Here is a 19,218-nt window from a genome sequence, read left to right as displayed (position 1 = left end):
CTCATAGTTCCGACCGGAACGAGATTCCTGTGTCTCGGATCTAGTGAAAAACACGGTAAAACAGAGAACATAAGGTCATTTAATATAGTTATAACTGAGGTTCAGACATTAAAAAAATATCCATAAGTGTCAGCTACCTGCTCCGATAGCGTCATTCACACTCTGTAGAGACCAAGTATAAGCCGGTAAGGTGAACGAAGGCAATGTTGGGTCGGGCTTGACTGGCTGGCTTTAAGGTGGGCTTATCTTGAGACATGTTGGGCCAACAGTGTTGGCCAGAATTCTTGAGGCCGACAAGTTGTTAGTTGAACGTTACTTTATCATGAAGCATTTGGCCAACATAACCTACCGGGAATTTTGGAAGCTAAGCCATGTATCACCACTGAAAATAGTCTGTTCCATGCTCGTGATGGACGACAACGTGGCTATTGTATTTGTTATTCTAGCAGACTGATTACATTTGCGAAAAGAGGAAAAAGTGATATGCCATAAGAAAATATAGGAAATTAAAAGAGTTCTTGCTAAAAGCCTTCTTGAAAGATAATACGAATATATAATACGAATATTTATTTTCAGTCAATGACTTTCCTATCAATATATGTAAGGTGCGAGTCCTTACATTACATAGTTTAATGTTGTATGAACTTTTTCGTCGGTTTCATACCAACATCATCAGATAGAACATTCTATACAGTAATATTATCACTAATAGGTACATATGTCTCTACAACCAAAATACAATATATATTAATAAGCATACAATATAAGAACATGATAAAAACCAACATAATTAGGACATAAATGTGTCTTTCTTGTGTGACTACTCCCTACTGTCAAATAATTAAAAAGCACACGTGTGATTACAATACTTGTACAAATATGTTTGCAGGTCTTCACTGATAAAATAATAAAAATAAAATGAAATCTGTATACTATATTATGTGAAGAGATGCATTACAGTCTTTGAACTGTGTTAACTGATTTGTTTGTGCCCGTATTCTTGTTTTCTCACTACTGCACTTCTTTTCACCTTCCAAATATATGTACGTCATAATATATATAGACAGGTTGTGCCTTGAGTCTAATTATTCAAAGTTGTTATGGATATCATTTGTATCCGACGATATATTTCAATATTAGATTGTATTATGATGTTGATTTGCGGCATATCTTGAAAGAGTTTTTGGGAGATTATAGCTCCTTAATGGATACGATGAAAGAGTAATGGAACGGAGAAAAATTCTCTCCGGCGCCGGGATTTGAACCCGGGTTTTCAGCTCTATGTGCTGACGCTTTATCCACTAAGCCACACCGGATTCCACCCCGGCGTCGGAAGAATCGTCTCAGTATTAAGTTCCAACTCTTGGGTTCCTACGACTACAATGACCTACGACTATGACTACTACTACTACGAATGACCTACATTGTTTGAATAACTTTTTCGAACTTTGAAGATTGGACAAAAATAAGAGACAATTTAAGCACAAACTGCAGTGGAAACACATTGATAGCAACTGGTAGTAGACGGAGAATCTGCACATGCATAGACCCCGACATGAGGGTGTATTGGGTTGATTGTTTATCTCCATACAATAAATTGGAGTCAGTACAACACTTCTGGCCAACATATTTAGTCCCAACACTACATGTCAGCCAACGGCTGTAAATATGCACTAGTATTTGTCTTTCTACCCAACTTGTCGGCCAACATGTCGGCTTGTGTCGGCCTCAACATGTTAGGTATGAAAATAACCCCACTTTAACTAATGCTGGACCCGGGACGTTTCCTTACACTTGGGTATGCTTTGGTCCATAATGCATCCTACATACGCGATGATTGTGTAAGTCCGAGAGGTGGCCTGGGTGACATTAGTGAATCCGATGGTGACAGATCATTCTGCTTCAGTCCTGATAGAGCCAGGACCTCTTTCGCCTGATAATAGCCAGGGGTTCAGAGCCCCAAATAAGGCATCAACACAGGAAACCAGTACTACCCTCGATACTTCACACCAGCCTATTTTTACTATTACTATTACAGATGATAGATGAAATGAGAGGAAGGTGGACAGTGTTGATGAAATGATAGAGTGGAAACAGGAGTACCCCGAGAAAACGTCTGCTTTGTCCACTAGAAATTCCATCATGATCTAGTCGGGCAGTGCCTCGTTTTATCGTGACAACGCTTTTTAGTTCTTTCAGCACTGATTATTATATTATTTATGTCTTTGTTATATTAAGAATTTTAGATAAGGGCGCAAATAGCCATAGTAGCTGACGTGCCCTTCTTTACTACTACTACTACTACTGCTACTGCTGCTGCTACTGCTACTACTACTACTACTACTACTACTACTCTAGTCGGGCATCGAACTGAGGCCACCTGGATGGAAGACCAACGCGCTAGCACTTGAACCACAGACGCGGCGTGGGTCAGGATTTCTCGGTTTATAGTACGAGCTCGACAAGAGTGAGAAATGGCCGACAAACTTTGCCTGCAACCCTCTATCAGGAACAGAGTTCTTTTACGGGCTGTAAATCTACGGAAATGAAATCCTCCAGTTTTACTTCCCTTTCATTTCTAAGGAAGTCATACTAATTATTATACTTCCTTTAAAATGTATTCTGTCCGGTCGTCCTTGTTGGTATAGTGGTTATCTTGCTTGCCACTGGATACGAAGTACACGAATTCAAACGCCATGTTTTTCACAAGATCCGAGAAAGCATTTGCAAAGAAAATTATCCAGATATCATCAGTGTTATAGCTTTTTCATAATTTTAATACAAGAACAAATCATTTCCCAACCTATCCCCTCTTAGTCTCAGCTGTTATAAAGACTAAGTTTATTATTCATGTAGTATGGTGTTCAGTGCATTGCCATTTTAAGATAATAGGCAATGCACTGAACACCAAGTCAAGAGAAAAAGTTTAGAACATAATTAATCAAATTTCTGAATATCAATGTCTTCTACCCAACTGATGAATTAGGATGTTTGTAAATTAAATTAATCTGCTTTCTTTGTATTATATATTTTGTGTCTATTTTCCTTGTTCCACATCTCAAAGCTACTGTGCTAAAACAAGGTCCCTGGGTTACAATAATTAAAATGAAATGGACAATTGAAGAGAGGTCACTAATGCTAACGAAAGGATGCAGTCTATGAGGACACAGCCCCTGGCCATGGAGTAAAATCTTGAATACAGTTATTTTATTATAGGCTATCTCTGCCTCTGTGTAACGTCACAGTTTACGGGAAGGGGATGAGAGGTAGCAGAAGTTTGCAATGCTTTTTTTAGTGTTATGACGCCTACGACCAAGATAAGCCACTTGAAATTTACCGGTTATTCACCGGTAGAGATATAATAAAAGAACTATACTTCGTTCAGCAACTGGAAACGGCCAGGCGTGCGAGTATACTCCGTCCGTAGTTTTTGTAGAGTAAACTTGTGCATGACGTCACTCGGGGAGGGTGGAACCTGCTCCCTTCCCTTCTACAAGCTAGCGAGCGAGGGACCGAGTTCACATAGCATGTTTTGTTTCCTCTCCCACGCACCTTTCCTTTCGCGCTCTGACTAATCATTGGACCAATCAACTAAGACGCCACTTGCGCAGGAAGCTTATTTTGTGACAGGCACTCTGCAGATTCCACGGAGAGAGTATAGTCCATGACTAATGAGTATAAAATCACTTATAATGACGATGAAGAGGACGAAAGGTGGTGCCGTGGTGACAACGATAAAATTAGCCGTTCTATTCAATCTGGGCAGAAAACGTACGGTTGGGACTCACAGTTTATTTAAGGCGCTTGCGGTAATTTTGGTAGCTCATGCATTACTTTTGACTTCTTTATTGATTAATTTCAGATCCATTTTCAATTATCATTATCATTATTATTATTATTATTATTATTATTATTATTAACTTATCGAACTTGCTTAATTCGAAGTTGAAGGGACCATTAAAAAATCTAATTATCAAAGATTTCGATTTAGAGAAGTTTGAATTGTTCTCTACTTTCTACGTCAGAAGTATTCTGATTTAAATATACCAATCTATTTCGAGAGAAAGGGTCCAAACCAACCAACTAAATTTATGAAGCCTTACTGGAATCGTACCCGGGAGCTTTTGCGTAAAATTCAGTGCAATACAATAAGAAAAAACTATTTATTTAAGGCTTTGTGCAACATTGTCAAAATACAGAACTTTAATAGGTTTTTTTTAATCTTTGATGCTTGCAAAATTCTTAGATTTTATTGAGAGACTGGAACATTTTTTCACAATCTTCTTCATCTGAAGATAGGGCGATAGTCTGCTTGCGCTATATTGCGGCTGATTTTCGTTATTCTGAACTGAATTTCGTTGGATTTAATTTAGAATTATAAAAAAAAAGATCGAATTACAGACGATTTTTTAACACTGCGTTTTAGGCTATAGAAATGTCAAGGGAACATGTGAAAAGTTCAAATTATTCATGATTTCGAATTTTAAAAATGTTCAAATTAACAACTTCGATTGTAGATCACATATTCATTATATATGAGGTCTCGCCTACCTCATTGAATATTACACGACTACTATGAAGTAGCCAATATGGTGTATTATCATTATTTAATTCGAGAAAAATTCATATATAATGAATATGTGATGTATTAACTGTTAGCAGTTGTCACAAACTGAGGTTGAATATGACCATAAAGTCATTTAAATATGCGCTCCTGCATGTATGACTTACATTGTCTAAAGTGCAGGTAGTAAGGCCGTAAAACATTACAACGAGAGGAGTTCGACCGGCACCGTGGATCGTGTCCCGGCATAGCTCAGTTGGAAAGAGCACTCCGCGAGCAGAGCTGAGAGGTCCCGGGTTCGATTCCCGGTGCCGGAACGAATTTTTCTCGAATTAAATGATGATAACTTCGATTGTATTATAATTACTTGGATGGCATGAATAAGGGGGCACTTAGGTTATTGATTTGGGCACATTATGCTACTTCGACGTGGGTAAGAAAGGAGCAATAAATTTTTTTCTGGGGCCCTATGTACGGTACATGTGCGACACGGACCTCCCAGTTCTGCTTCTCTCCCAGAAGAAGCCATGCTAAGGATTAGTTCGCCATTAAAATACATCATCCTCGGCCGGACCTCGGATCCTAAGCTAGCACAGTAACTAGACTATCGAGGACAATTATTATTACAGATAATCCGTCTGTAAAAACACTAAATTAACTCTAATCCTGTCGAGGGCATAAGTATTTATCAGTCATCAATGTGATGTCTCTTATTGTCACAGGAGGAGACATGGTGTCGTGCCAACTTTACGTCATTGAGTTTCCTTCGTCTGCCCATCCAGAGTGTGAGATCGAGAAAAAATGACTAGAAATGAACTTCGGCCAGTGCCCTTCAAAAGCTGTCAGCGTGATGAGGTGCGTATTGTACTTATGTAATACAGACATGATGGGCATAAAAACATAGTCACTTGAGTTACGAAATTTTCTAGCTATAATAGCGGGCATAGCAATGGAATAAATTAGTTTCAATAAGTTTTGTTGATATGCACAGTAAAGTATAAATATAACAGGTAAATAATCACTTGTAGTTAAGAGTTTGATCAATATTTCATTATAATGACTTAACAATGAATTTTATGGGAAAAATAATTGTAAATTCAGTTACAAAAATATACGTTCTTCACGAAATTGGACAGGCAATTATGACGCCTATTCTTTCGGTCATTTTGGGTAAAGTCTCATGTGAATGTGGATATAGTGAGGTTCACGTAAGATTAGTTCCTAAACAGCTAATATGGACATCTTTTCAATGTTGCCAAGTGTTACCAGATATCACCGAACAGGTAAGTAAAATCATAGTGCTTTGTACGGAAACATTATTATTATTATTATTATTATTATTATTATTATTATTAGTTATGATTGAACTAATATTAAAACATATTTTGTTTATCAACATAAAAATCATTGGTTTGACTAAACAATTTACGATTCATAAGACTTAACCTAAAAATGTATGTTGTTAAACCACATGAAATGAGTAGTACGAACTCCGAAAACCGAATACCACTTTAAAATGTATAACTTTTATATTAATATTATTGTTGCTGTATTGTTTATTAATATTATTAATTACGTTCAAATTTCAAATAACATTGCTAATAATGTTCGTATCATGAACGTTGGCGGAGTGGAAGAGAGATCTCTGCTCACAGTTGCATTCTTCTCAGTTTCCAACAGTAAATCACCGTCCTAATGCGTCACTAGTGGTACCATAGGAACAGGACTGTCTTCAATACTCAGACCATAATACAGAAACAAAGATGGCCGCCTCAGTGGTCCCACCATTCCAATATTTTTGTGTCAAAGGATTTATATTTTTCTTACATATTAAGTTGAATTACTAAATTGTGTGTTAAATAAACGTTCAGCGTTAATTTATGAACAATTTTAGGTTCAATTTCGAAGGCGAAACAACAAGATAAGCGCGAGTAGAAACCACTTTGCTTTACTACAAGGTTACGAACTTAACAGTGCAAACGCAGCCTGAAAATAGTCTTCAATAAGTTGAAATTCATACTGAACTCCATGTTACTGCATAAATGCAAACGTTCACTAATATTTGTTGGACATACAAAAGGACAACACAATCAAAATTAATAACACAATTAAACAAGGTCAGCTAATATACTTCTACTATTATTATTTGTATTACTTTCATTTTACGGCTAAACTAGTGCAGACGTAGTTATTTTCATGCTCCGCTTATACACCTCGTATATGCGAATCTGTAACAGGTTAGGTTTGGTTAGTTTAGGCTTTTGTACGATCAACTGCATTTCCACAAATATCCCTGACCAATTCAAACATTTTCATTTCCAAAATCAACGGAACTACCATATAATAACTTAATAATAATAATAATAATAATAATAATAATAATAATAATAATAATAATAAAATAATAACATTTTGTCTTTTTAATAGATGGTTGTTGATATATTGGCCTAATTCCTCCTGAATTTAAATTCTTTACGTTTTCTCACTTTTAGTCTTAACTCTTCACCACTTGTTTCCCCTTTTTCCGAAAATTGGTTAGAAATACGTAGAATATATTATTTTTTCCCGTTTAAGACGTTTGTAGCCAATAGTTATTAATGAAAACTAGTTATTTTAAATCCCAAAGATAATGATGGAATTTCTTTCATGCTGTCATCTTTCATATTCAGGAAAATAAGTCACCTTTCACAACAGTCTTCCCTGAACCTCACTTCGAAACTAATCAAAAGTGCGAATAATGTCCCTTTCACATCATTCCCTGAAAAATTCTTCTGCTCTCTCCATCTGATCCTCTCTCCGTTGATCTGGATTTTTTTCTGGGAGCTAGAAGACTGAAGTTTGGTTAGGAAATGTAGTTGGATAGGCATCATTGGTAAGATTCGAAATTTCCGGGGAAACACGAAAAACATAATCATTTACGATAAAAAAAATATCTTCCTTAATAACTAATCTAGTTCAAAAAGTTTTATGCTTAATACTGTAGTTTTCTTAACTTGGAAATTGTCACGATGTATGAAACTTAACCATTTGTCCCGAAAAGTTTTATTTTTCGGAAACTTAAACGCTGAAAAAATATCAGACACAGATCCATAATTAGAATTACAACCCGGTAAACAACACCAACGGCCCATTTCATGACGTAATTTACAAAAAAAAAAAAAAACATGATAATCATACTTTGATTGCCACAGGCGCCATTTTGGCCACTATCGGTACCTGCATTATTGAACTTCGCGCCGTTTAGTTTTCCACGTGGTCCGTGTCGCTCCATTCCTTATTTAATGTACCTCGCCTATCTCGCTTCATTATCCTATAGGCTAATTATTGAATAAGACGTACTCATCCTGCCTGCGGTAGTAGCTATCTACTTAATACTTAAATCCATTGTTACCTAATCTGCATACCGAAAATAAAGATGTTTCACGCAATCTTATTCACTGTGCAAAAATATTCCAGTAAACATTTCGATTTCATATTATCATTATAATTATTATATTGCATGTCACCATTGGCCTACAATTGGTCTATTATGGATTTACATAGACTACATTTTGTCTTTTAATTCTTTAGTCGCAAACTCACCAAATACATAATTAGGCCTAACCATTCTTATTTATTACGTGAACATTGTAAATAAGTAATAAACATCTAAATTATTACAGAAATGTAGTATAATTTATCAATATTAATTTGAAGTACCTCTGTTATACGCCGTATTTCCAGCACCTGTTCCAAGTCGTATAATCACGAGGAATGTTTTCAGTCAGTAAATGAACCCACGATCTCGCCATGGAGCTGATTAAGCTTAACAATCTCAGAAAATAAATGAGAAAAGAAAAACAATTCCAAGACCGAAATTTTATTTCGTGGCCTAAGAATACATTATTTTGAGTTTTTGGTATTTACCATTCAAGTTGCGACCGACTGTGGTTACATTCCGACGCGGCCGTTCTCTACGTCACAATCTTCAAGGTGAACCCCAAGACACTGATCTTTATACTATGGACGCCTTGTCGGCTACCGGCAAAGTAGCTACCTGTATTACTGGTACCACACAGTTTCGTTATCGTTTATTCATACGAGGGGATTTTTTCTATGCCCTTGAAAGGATCGAATCTCACTTCATTTGTTCCTCGGTCAATCAGCAAATATGAGGTCTAACAGCAGAGGTTCGATTCCAGTTCTATTCTATGAGGTTTTCGGTGAACGAAGCGACTGCGAAACATGTTTCTTCTGAACATTCAATGTTACCAATATTTTTTTTACTTGGTTATTTAACGACGCTGTATCAACTACGATGTTATTCAGCGTCGATGAAATTGGTGATAGCGAAATACGTTACCAATATTCCCAAGTTTAATTTGCACATAAAGAATGCTTCAGCATGGTACATCATCAATGAACAATAGTCAAATAAGATCTGCATATAACGAAATCTTACGAGATTAGACAGTTTTCTTTATAGTAGACATTTCTGCTGCTTTTATGTTTCAAGTGCTAGCGGCCCAAGTTAGATCCCCGAAGAGGTCGTTATGAAATTTGTGGTGGAGAAAGCTGATGTTGCAGAGAGTTTATGGGTAGGATCTCTCGTTTCCCTCCATCATTCTAGCAACATTCTCCACCTCACTCTCATTTCTCTATCATATATAGGTACATCTATAATAGTAAAAATGGGCTGGTGTGAAATCTTGGGGGTAGTACGAGTTTTCGGTGTTGATATAGAAAGGGCTTGGGGCTCCGGGCCCTGGAGCTTGTCAGACTACTCGTCGGCGAAACGGGATCTGGCTCTATCAGAGGCTGAGACAGGATTGCCCACCTGTCAATATCGGATTCACAAATGCCACCCGGCCCATCCGTCGGACTTGGACAATCATCTCACATATAGAGCGCACAATGGGCGAAAGTGTGCCTAAGGCCCAATTGTATAAAACTCCCTGACTAAAGATCAACTTTGATCGAAGATCGAAAAGTAAACCGAGTTCAGACACTTCTTCTATTGTATAAAACGTTTCTGCGATCAAATTACCTTGGTTCAAATGCAATCTAAGTTCACGTGAAAAGGATTTGGCAACATCGCATAAACAGGTGAAATACGTGATGCGCGGACCATGTTATACAGGTTTGTTCAGTGTCGCCAATCTAGCGATTTTAACTCTTTTTCAACAACAATTTCTTTTAACTTTTATATTGCTTAAATAGGGATTTAGTGACCTTTTTAGCACCCCATAGTGACAAAATTTAATCTTTCTTTGGTGATAATGAGAAATCTAGCGACTTTACAACTACTTTTTCGCGACTTTCCGTATTACACTCTGTTGGAGACACTGTTTTTTTTTTTTTGCAATGTAAATAATGGCGGACAATAAGAAGAAGGTTGACTGTTCTCCAAGTTGTTATCATGTTATGGTGTTTGATACTGTTAAACATAATAAAGCTTTATAAAACGACAATTTTCGTTTAGTAATACAGTTAATTGAACATTTATGAATGTACCTATCATATCCATTAATAATTAATGGTTGTTATAAACATAATATAATTATAGGTTATGTTATTTGATACTGCTGAACACGATAGAGCCTTATAAAATATAAGAATGTTTGTGTATTAAGGCAAGAAATTGAAAGAAATATATATAAATGTACCTAACATAATCTGTTAATATTAATAATAATGGATATTTTATTTGCACAATCTGTCACTCGTATATTTCAAACAGAAAAGAAATAACTGAACTTGGATCATCTAACTTAATCGGAGAAATTTCTTCAGTCAAAGTTGACTTTAGTTTGAGACAAATTAATCTCAGATTAGACTTTATACAACACAAAATTCCAAGTTCAGCTGAAACAAGGATCAATTTAACCTGTGATCTAACGATGGAAGAGTAATGGAACGGAGAAAAATTCTCTCCGGCGCCGGGATTTGAACCCGGGTTTTCAGCTTTACGTGCTGATGCTTTATCCACTAAGCCACACCGGATACAACCCCGACGCCGAACAGAATCGTCTCTGATTGAGTTCCAACTCTTGGGTTCCCTCTAGTGGCCGCCCTTTGCACTACGTCATAGATGTCTATGAACATCGGACCGAAGTCCACACATGTGCTCAGGTGCACTCGTTATGAGTGACTAGTTGGCCGGGATCCGACGGAATAAGCGCCGTCTTAAATCACTTCGTGATTTACGCATATCATATATTATTTCAATGTACCGAAGTACATATGATATTTCCATGCAGATATTCTGCGTCATCATACGATGAAAATATGCATGGAAATATCATATGTACTTCGGTACATTGAAATAATATATACTCTGATCTAAGATTAAATGGTTTATACAATCGGGCCTAAGTGTACCGGTACGGACTCATCCCGGGTCCAGTTCTCGTAAACCCAAGCCAAGACATGCTGAGTCCGCGACATTGTTACAGCGCCATTGGCGACAGTGCTAATATTACCCTCGACAACTTGATAAACAAATGCGTCATTTGCGAACATCCATAGTTTATCCTTATACTCGTCTTTTTGTGTCTCGTTACCAGTGCATTTAGCGTAAGATTCAACACTTGGGTTTAATTCAGTCTTATGAGGACCAAGCGATTCGACTTCACATCCGTATGTGTGCATCTCTGGCATTCTTACAGCCCTGGGACGTTGAAATTGGCCGGTTATCCTGTCATGAAAGATTCACCTAACGACAAGAAAGTAACAGAATTCAACGACTATTTTGTGAATCAGTGGTTTGAAACTGATAGAATATCCAACAGTATGTGGAACTGTTATAAAAGAAGACACAGAACCAACAATGCAGTGGAAGGATGGAATCGTAGACTAAATCACCTTTCAAGAAGACCTCATCCCAACGTGTTAGTTTTAATTAATAATCTAAAAAAAAAAAAAAAACAAAAAAAAAAGCCAAATACAACAATTTCTTATGTGATAGATATTTCCTTAGCATGAAGGAGAAAGAGAAAAACCAAATAGGCCTACATTAAAATTGACGAAGCTTTATGTACGGCATATAGAAAATATACCAAATGCTTCCTGTGAACAGTTGCACATCTGCACAAACTAGAACCATGAAAACATTGTTTTCAATATCTTTTTACTTTTTAAACCGCTTACCTCGTCTACTTCAAGGAAGGTAACTATAGGTATCCTACAAGCAAAACTCAGCTCGGACTCCTCGCTGCGCGCATGCTATACCCCTCTTACCCTCCTGAAGTAGGCGCGAGAGCATGCTGGGAACGGGAGCATACGTCATCTGCGCGAGACGTCACGCTCGCTGGTTTCTGAGCACTGAGATTTCCTTGTTCGATGCCTATAGTTCCAAGCCTAGAAAAAGTATGAGGGAAAAGTTGCGAGTTGTTAAAAGAATCTTCTACTGTCGCAAATGTTTTATTGGGAAAAATCGCCTACAGTTACATGAGACTGTCGGAAATGTCACACACAACTGTCAGAGATGATACAGTCGCAAAAGACGCGCTACGTTTGTTATATGCAGTTTTAGGCTAGCGTACATAGGAAACAACTCGTGTATCCACTGATAATGCACAAATCTGTGATGAAGGTATTCATATTAAATTGTGTACCGTATAATTAAACTTCGAAGTTCGGGTCCCAGTTGGAGAGATACAGGTTAAATGATAGCGGAGTATTGGATGAAGATGGGAGAACAAGCTAAAACTTTTTTACTTTTTCCATCTATCGGATCTATACTTGGGTTCTCTGTCAAGGTCTGGTTGGAGGTTTCGTACGTACTAGCGTTGAAGCTGGGAGAGTTGGGAAAACGTAAAGTCATTGCGATTTCGAAAACGAAATTCAATTGAACAAATTTTGTACATACGTACGTTATTAACTTTATTCCAAGAAAGAAAAAAATAAAACAAGAAGAAATATATTTTTTGAAGAGATAAAATGTGTCACAATTGCCGGCAAAAAATACAGTGTTAATTGTGGATTAAAATGTTTAATGGCATGATTTCGAAGCATCTGTATTTAAAAACTCTAACATTTAAATTCAAATTAAAAATAAAAGAAATATATAGAAAACGATATTTAAATTATTATAATATTTTTTACTTATACATTTTAATTATCTAATGAATTGATGATATTCCACTTCAATTCATTTTACTCTCAGTTTACCCTTTCATGATCAAGTTTACCTATAAAATTTTCATTCAGGCTTCTTATTAATATTGATTTCGTACTACATACAATATTAGAGTTATTTTCATTTTAAGTCTACTATTACCTTCTTTTCTTGGAAATAATATATTAAGCCACTGTATGCTCAATTTTCCTCCACGGACACGAGATTTAATAGAACACATTGCTATCTAATAGTAATATGCGTTACAAGAGCGGTATGTTGAAGTTTTCATGTTCGAGGAAAAGTTTGAAAAAGTGAAACGTAGTTGAGCTTTTTTAATTTCCGAGAATTGAAAGAAAACATACCGCTCGTGTATCGTACATTATTTTGTGCGAAGATCGTTTATTACATACCTGAAAGAGGAATTTCTAATTAGTTGCAATGAAATCTCCATCTTGGTTTCTGGTCAATGACGGCAAATTTGCAAAACAAAAATATCTATCTTCAACATTGCTTTAAAATGTTTTTTGTGTTTACTATACTCCAGCAGGCCGTGATATACGTCTGTCTTTTTTTTTCCCCCAGTCTATGATGAGTTTGGAATCTTGTTGATTTTTTCATGGCTTCCTGAATGTTACTTGCATCACGAATGCAGTAACTTTAGTAGAGTTGTAGAGTTTACTTAATTTTTGCAAATATTTAAAAACAATAATTAACAGTGCAATTTAGGTGAAATTGCAGTGGTAAGTTTCCAATTTATAATTATTACTATATTGAACGTCTCTAAAAATAATATGTTGAAAACCTAAAGCAGTAAAATCAATATGTCACTTAAGCGGTAAGAAGAGGGAAATTGTTATGTGTGTTACGTTGGGAATACTGAATGTGGAATTTTAGACTTTCCGCGGATTGGTTTTGTGCGGAAACCAAGCAAATACGCACGATCTCGCACAAAAGTTGTTTCTTTAATAATAATCGTATTATTTTAAGACAAGTTTTCCCTCAACCATTAAGAGCAAATGCTGGGTAACTTTCGACGCTGATCCCTGGACTAATGTCGCTGGCATTATCACCTTCATCTCATTTACATGCTAGATAACCATAGCAGTTGATAAAGCGTGGTAAAATACCCCAATTAAAAATAAACAAGTTTATTTCTGTGACACACTTCATAATTACTGTATATATGTCGCTTCTTTTCTTTATACTGTAATTCATATACATTTACAAATGCATGTTCTGATATCCTGATAAATTATTATTATTATTAATTTTATTATCATTATTATTATTATTATTATTATTATTATTATTATTATTATTACAAAATACTTTTTAAATAGTAAATAATGCATTCTAATCTATTCGACATAATATTTACGTTTGCCCTTCAAGCGAAGATTTTTCTTTTCTCTTGTTGGGCGTGTATTACGTATTACACAGTTCCATTCGACTGACACAGTATGTGTATGACGACAGAGTTGCCAGTTGCTTGGTAAACACGGTTCTATTCAGTGTGCAGATGAGCCGTTCAGAGCAAAAGTGGTGTAAGTCAGAATTGGATAATGAGTTTTAAAGTAAAAATTCTGTAAAATACAGCGCAAAGTAGCAATTAATATGTCGTTCTTACTATCCACTGACTACTAATAGTTTAAATAAAGTGAATATTAATTGATGCTTTGCGCTGTATTTTACAGAATGCTTATTTCAACCCTCAATACCAATTCTTGACTTACACCACTTCTGCTCTGAACGGCTCATATTACGTAAGAGATACTGTGCCTCAACTTCGAACTCTATGTATAATATCTGCAATACTTGGGAAAAGTGGCATAAGTCAGTTTGCACAAACATTTTTTATTAATTTATTGACAACTTACGAAACATCTGCTCGCTTGGGAAAAGAGACATAAGTATTTCTTCCATTACAATAATTCATACAGAAGAAAATCAAATCGACATAAACCAGTGTGAAGGTAGTTTTTTTTCCTTCTGTAAAATTAACATTTATGACTTGGGCCACTTTCGCCGAGCACTACAGATATATCAACACTGAGTATTCTGTACAAATATGACATACTTGGCATTGAAATGTTGTGAACAGGAGTTTTTGAAGCAGGTCTATCGCTGTGCTTAATTCTTCGACTTAATATTCTAGCCGTGCCCATTCGTTATCTCATGCACCTCGTCCGTCCGTCATAACTTAACATTCATATCGTCCATCCGTTTGTTATATAATTCATTCCGTCCGTCCATTCTATATAACATTCATTCCTTTCATCCGTTCATTCGCTCTCTCTTTCATTAATTACGTCTGCCCATTCATTGTATCATTCATTCCGTCCGTCAATTTCTTACACTATTATTTATTCATTCCGTTCGTCCGTCCATCCGTTATATCATTTATTCCGTCCATCCATTCGCTATATCATTCGCTCCATCAGTCCATTCGTTATTTAATTAATTCCGTCCATCCATTCGTTACATCATTTATGCCGTCCGTCCATTCGCTAGGTCTATATGATTCATGCCGTCCGCTCATTCGTTGTATCATTCATGCCGTCCATCAATTCGTTACCATATATCTTTCATTCCGTACCTTCATTCGTTATATATCATTCATGCCGTCCATCAATTCGTTACCATGTATCTTTCATTCCATACCTTCATTCGTTGTATCATTCATGCCGTCCATCAATTCGTTACCATGTATCTTTCATTCCGTACCTTCATTCGTTATATCATTCATGCCGTCCATCAATTCGTTACCATGTATCTTTCATTCCGTACCTTCATTCATTATATCATTCATGCCGTCCATCAATTCGTTACCATGTATCTTTCATTCCGTACGTTCATTCGTTATATAATTCATGCCGTCTGTCAATTCTTTACCATATACCTTTCATTCCGTACCTTCATTCGTTATATCATTCATGCAGTCCATCAATTCGTTATCATGTGTATTTCATTCCGTACCTTCAATCGTTATATCATTCATGCCGTCCGTCAATTCGTTACCATATATCTTTCATTCCGTACCTTCATTCGTTATATCATTCATGCCGTCCATCAATTCGTTACCATGTATCTTTCATTCCGTACCTTCATTCGTTATATCATTCATGCCATCTGTCAATTCTTTACCATATACCTTTCATTCCGTACCTTCATTCGTTATATCATTCATGTAGTCCATCAATTCGTTATCATGTATATTTCATTCCGTACCTTCATTCGTTATATCATTCATGCCGTCCGTCAATTCGTTACCATATATCTTTCATTCCGTACCTTCATTCGTTATATCATTCATGCCGTCCATCAATTCGTTACCATGTATCTTTCATTCCGTACCTTCATTCGTTATATCACTCATGCCGTCCATCAATTCGTTACCATGTATCTTTCATTCCGTACCTTCATTCATTATATCATTCATGCCGTCCATCAATTCGTTACCATGTATCTTTCATTCCGTACGTTCATTCGTTATATCATTCATGCCGTCTGTCAATTCTTTACCATATACTTTTCATTCCGTACCTTCATTCATTATATTATTCATGCAGTCCATCAATTCGTTATCATGTATATTTCATTCCGTACCTTCATTCGTTATATCATTCATGCCGTCCGTCAATTCGTTACCATATATCTTTCATTCCGTACCTTCATTCGTTATATCATTCATGCCGTCCATCAATTCGTTACCATGTATCTTTCATTCCGTACCTTCATTCGTTATATCATTCATGCCGTCCATCAATTCGTTACCATGTATCTTTCATTCCGTACCTTCATTCGTTATATCATTCATGCCGTCTGTCATTTCTTTACCATATACCTTTCATTCCGTACCTTCATTCGTTATATCATTCATGCAGTCCATCAATTCGTTATCATGTATCTTTCATTCCGTACCTTCATTCGTTATATCATTCATGCCGTCTGTCAATTCGTTACCATATATCTTTCATTCCGTAACTTCATTCGTTATATCATTCATGCCGTCCATCAATTCGTTACCATATATCTTTCATACCGTACCTTCATTCGTTATATCATTCATGCAGTCTATCAATTCGTTATCATGTATCTTTCATTCCGTACCTTCATTCGTTATATCATTCATGCCGTCCATCAATTCGTTACCATATACCTTTCATACCGTACTTTCATTTGTTATATCATTCATGCAGTCCATCAATTCGTTATCATGTATCTTTCATTCCGTAACTTCATTCGTTATATCATTCATACCGTCCGTCAATTCGTTACCATATATCTTTCATTCCGTACCTTCATTCGTTATATCATTCATGCCGTCCATCAATTCGTTATCATGTATCTTTCATTCCGTACCTTCATTCGTTATATCATTCATGCCGTCTGTCAATTCGTTACCATATATCTTTCATACCGTACCTTCATTCGTTATACCATTCATGCCGTCCGTCAATTCGTTACCATATATCTTTCATTCCGTACCTTCATTCGTTATATCATTCATGCCGTCCATCAATTCGTTACCATGTATCTTTCATTCCGTACCTTCATTCGTTATATCATTCATGCCGTCTGTCAATTCTTTACCATACACCTTTCATTCCGTACCTTCATTCGTTATATCATTCATGCCGTCCGTCAATTCATTACCATATATCTTTCATTCCGTACCTTCATTCGTTATATCATTCATGCCGGCCATCAATTCGTTACCATATATCTTTCATTCCGTATCTTCATTCGTTATATCATTCATGCCGTCCGTCAATTCGTTACCATATATCTTTCATTCCGTACCTTCATTCGTTATATCATTCATGCCGTCCATCAATTCGTTACCATATATGTTTCATTCCGTACCTTCATTCGTTATATCATTCATGCAGTCCATCAATTCGTTATCATATATCTTTCATTCCGTACCTTTATTCGTTATATCATTCATGCCGTCTGTCAATTCGTTACCATATATCTTTCATTCCGTACCTTCATTCGTTATATCATTCATGCCGTCCATCAATTCGTTACCATGTATCTTTCATTCCGTACCTTCATTCGTTATATCATTCATGCAGTCCATCAATTCGTTATCATGTATCTTTCATTCCGTACCTTTCGTTATATCATTCATGCAGTCTATCAATTCGTTATCATGTATCTTTCATTCCGTACCTTCATTCGTTATATCATTCATGCCGTTTGTCAATTCGTTACCATATATATTTCATACCGTACCTTCATTCGTTATATCATTCATGCAGTCCATCAATTCGTTACCATATATCTTTCATTCCGTACCATCAATCGTTATATCCTTCATGCCGTCCATCAATTCGTTACCATATACCTTTCATACAGTACTTTCATTTGTTATATCATTCATGCAGTCCATCAATTCGTTATCATGTATCTTTCATTCCGTACCTTTCGTTATATCATTCATGCCGTCTGTCAATTCGTTACCATATACCTTTCATTCCGTACCTTCATTCGTAATATCATTCATGCAGTCCATCAATTCGTTATCATGAATCTTTCATTCCGTACCTTCATTCGTTATATCATTCATGCCGTCCGTCAATTCGTTACCATATATCTTTCATTCCGTACCTTCATTCGTTATATCATTCATGCCGTCCATCAATTCGTTATCATGTATCTTTCATTCCGTACCTTCATTCGTTATATCATTCATGCCGTCTGTCAATTCGTTACCATATATCTTTCATACCGTACCTTCATTCGTTATATCATTCATGCCGTCCGTCAATTCGTTACCATATATCTTTCATTCCGTACCTTCATTCGTTATATCATTCATGCCGTCCATCAATTCGTTACCATGTATCTTTCATTCCGTACGTTCATTCGTTATATCATTCATGCCGTCTGTCAATTCTTTACCATACACCTTTCATTCCGTACTTTCATTCGTTATATCATTCATGCCGTCCGTCAATTCATTACCATATATCTTTCATTCCGTACCTTCATTCGTTATATCATTCATGCCGGCCATCAATTCGTTACCATATATCTTTCATTCCGTACCTTCATTCGTTATATCATTCATGCAGTCCATCAATTCGTTATCATATATCTTTCATTCCGTACCTTTATTCGTTTTATCATTCATGCCGTCCATCAATTCGTTACCATATATCTTTCATCTCGGACCTTCATTCGTTATATCATTCATGCCGTCCATCAATTCGTTACCATATATCTTTCATTCCGTACCTTCATTCGTTATATCATTCATGCCGTCCATCAATTCGTTACCATATATCTTTCATTCCGTACCTTCATTCGTTATATCATTCATGCCGTCCATCAATTCGTTACCGTGTATCTTTCATTTCGTACCTCCGTTCGTTATATCATCAATTCATTCCATCCTCCATTTGTTACCGTATATCTTTCATTCCGTACCTCCATTCGTTATAACATCCATTCATTCCGCAGTCCATTCGTTATATTTTTCATTCATTCTGTCCGTTCATTCGTTTTATCATTAATTAATTCCGTCCGTCCATTTCTTATCTCA

General features: G+C 36.2%; 1 long non-coding RNA gene and 1 other non-coding gene across 2 annotated transcripts in view; one reads left to right on the top strand and one right to left on the bottom strand.

Moving 5' to 3' along the window:
• LOC138705649 (uncharacterized) overlaps nt 1-19,218 on the top strand; it is a 206,521-nt gene that overhangs the window by 113,009 nt on the left and 74,294 nt on the right. The window contains exon 4 of the long non-coding RNA XR_011333712.1: nt 5,287-5,419. This is a non-coding gene — a long non-coding RNA (uncharacterized lncRNA). The remainder of the gene's footprint in view (nt 1-5,286; nt 5,420-19,218) is intronic.
• TRNAY-AUA (transfer RNA tyrosine (anticodon AUA)) lies at nt 1,245-1,316 on the bottom strand. The gene has a single exon. It is a non-coding gene; the product is annotated as a tRNA-Tyr (tRNA).

This window comes from Periplaneta americana, chromosome 9 (assembly GCF_040183065.1).
Source record: "Periplaneta americana isolate PAMFEO1 chromosome 9, P.americana_PAMFEO1_priV1, whole genome shotgun sequence".
In the NCBI taxonomy this organism is placed as follows: Eukaryota; Metazoa; Arthropoda; class Insecta; order Blattodea; family Blattidae; genus Periplaneta; species Periplaneta americana.
This window is presented reverse-complemented; position numbering and strand designations above follow the sequence as displayed.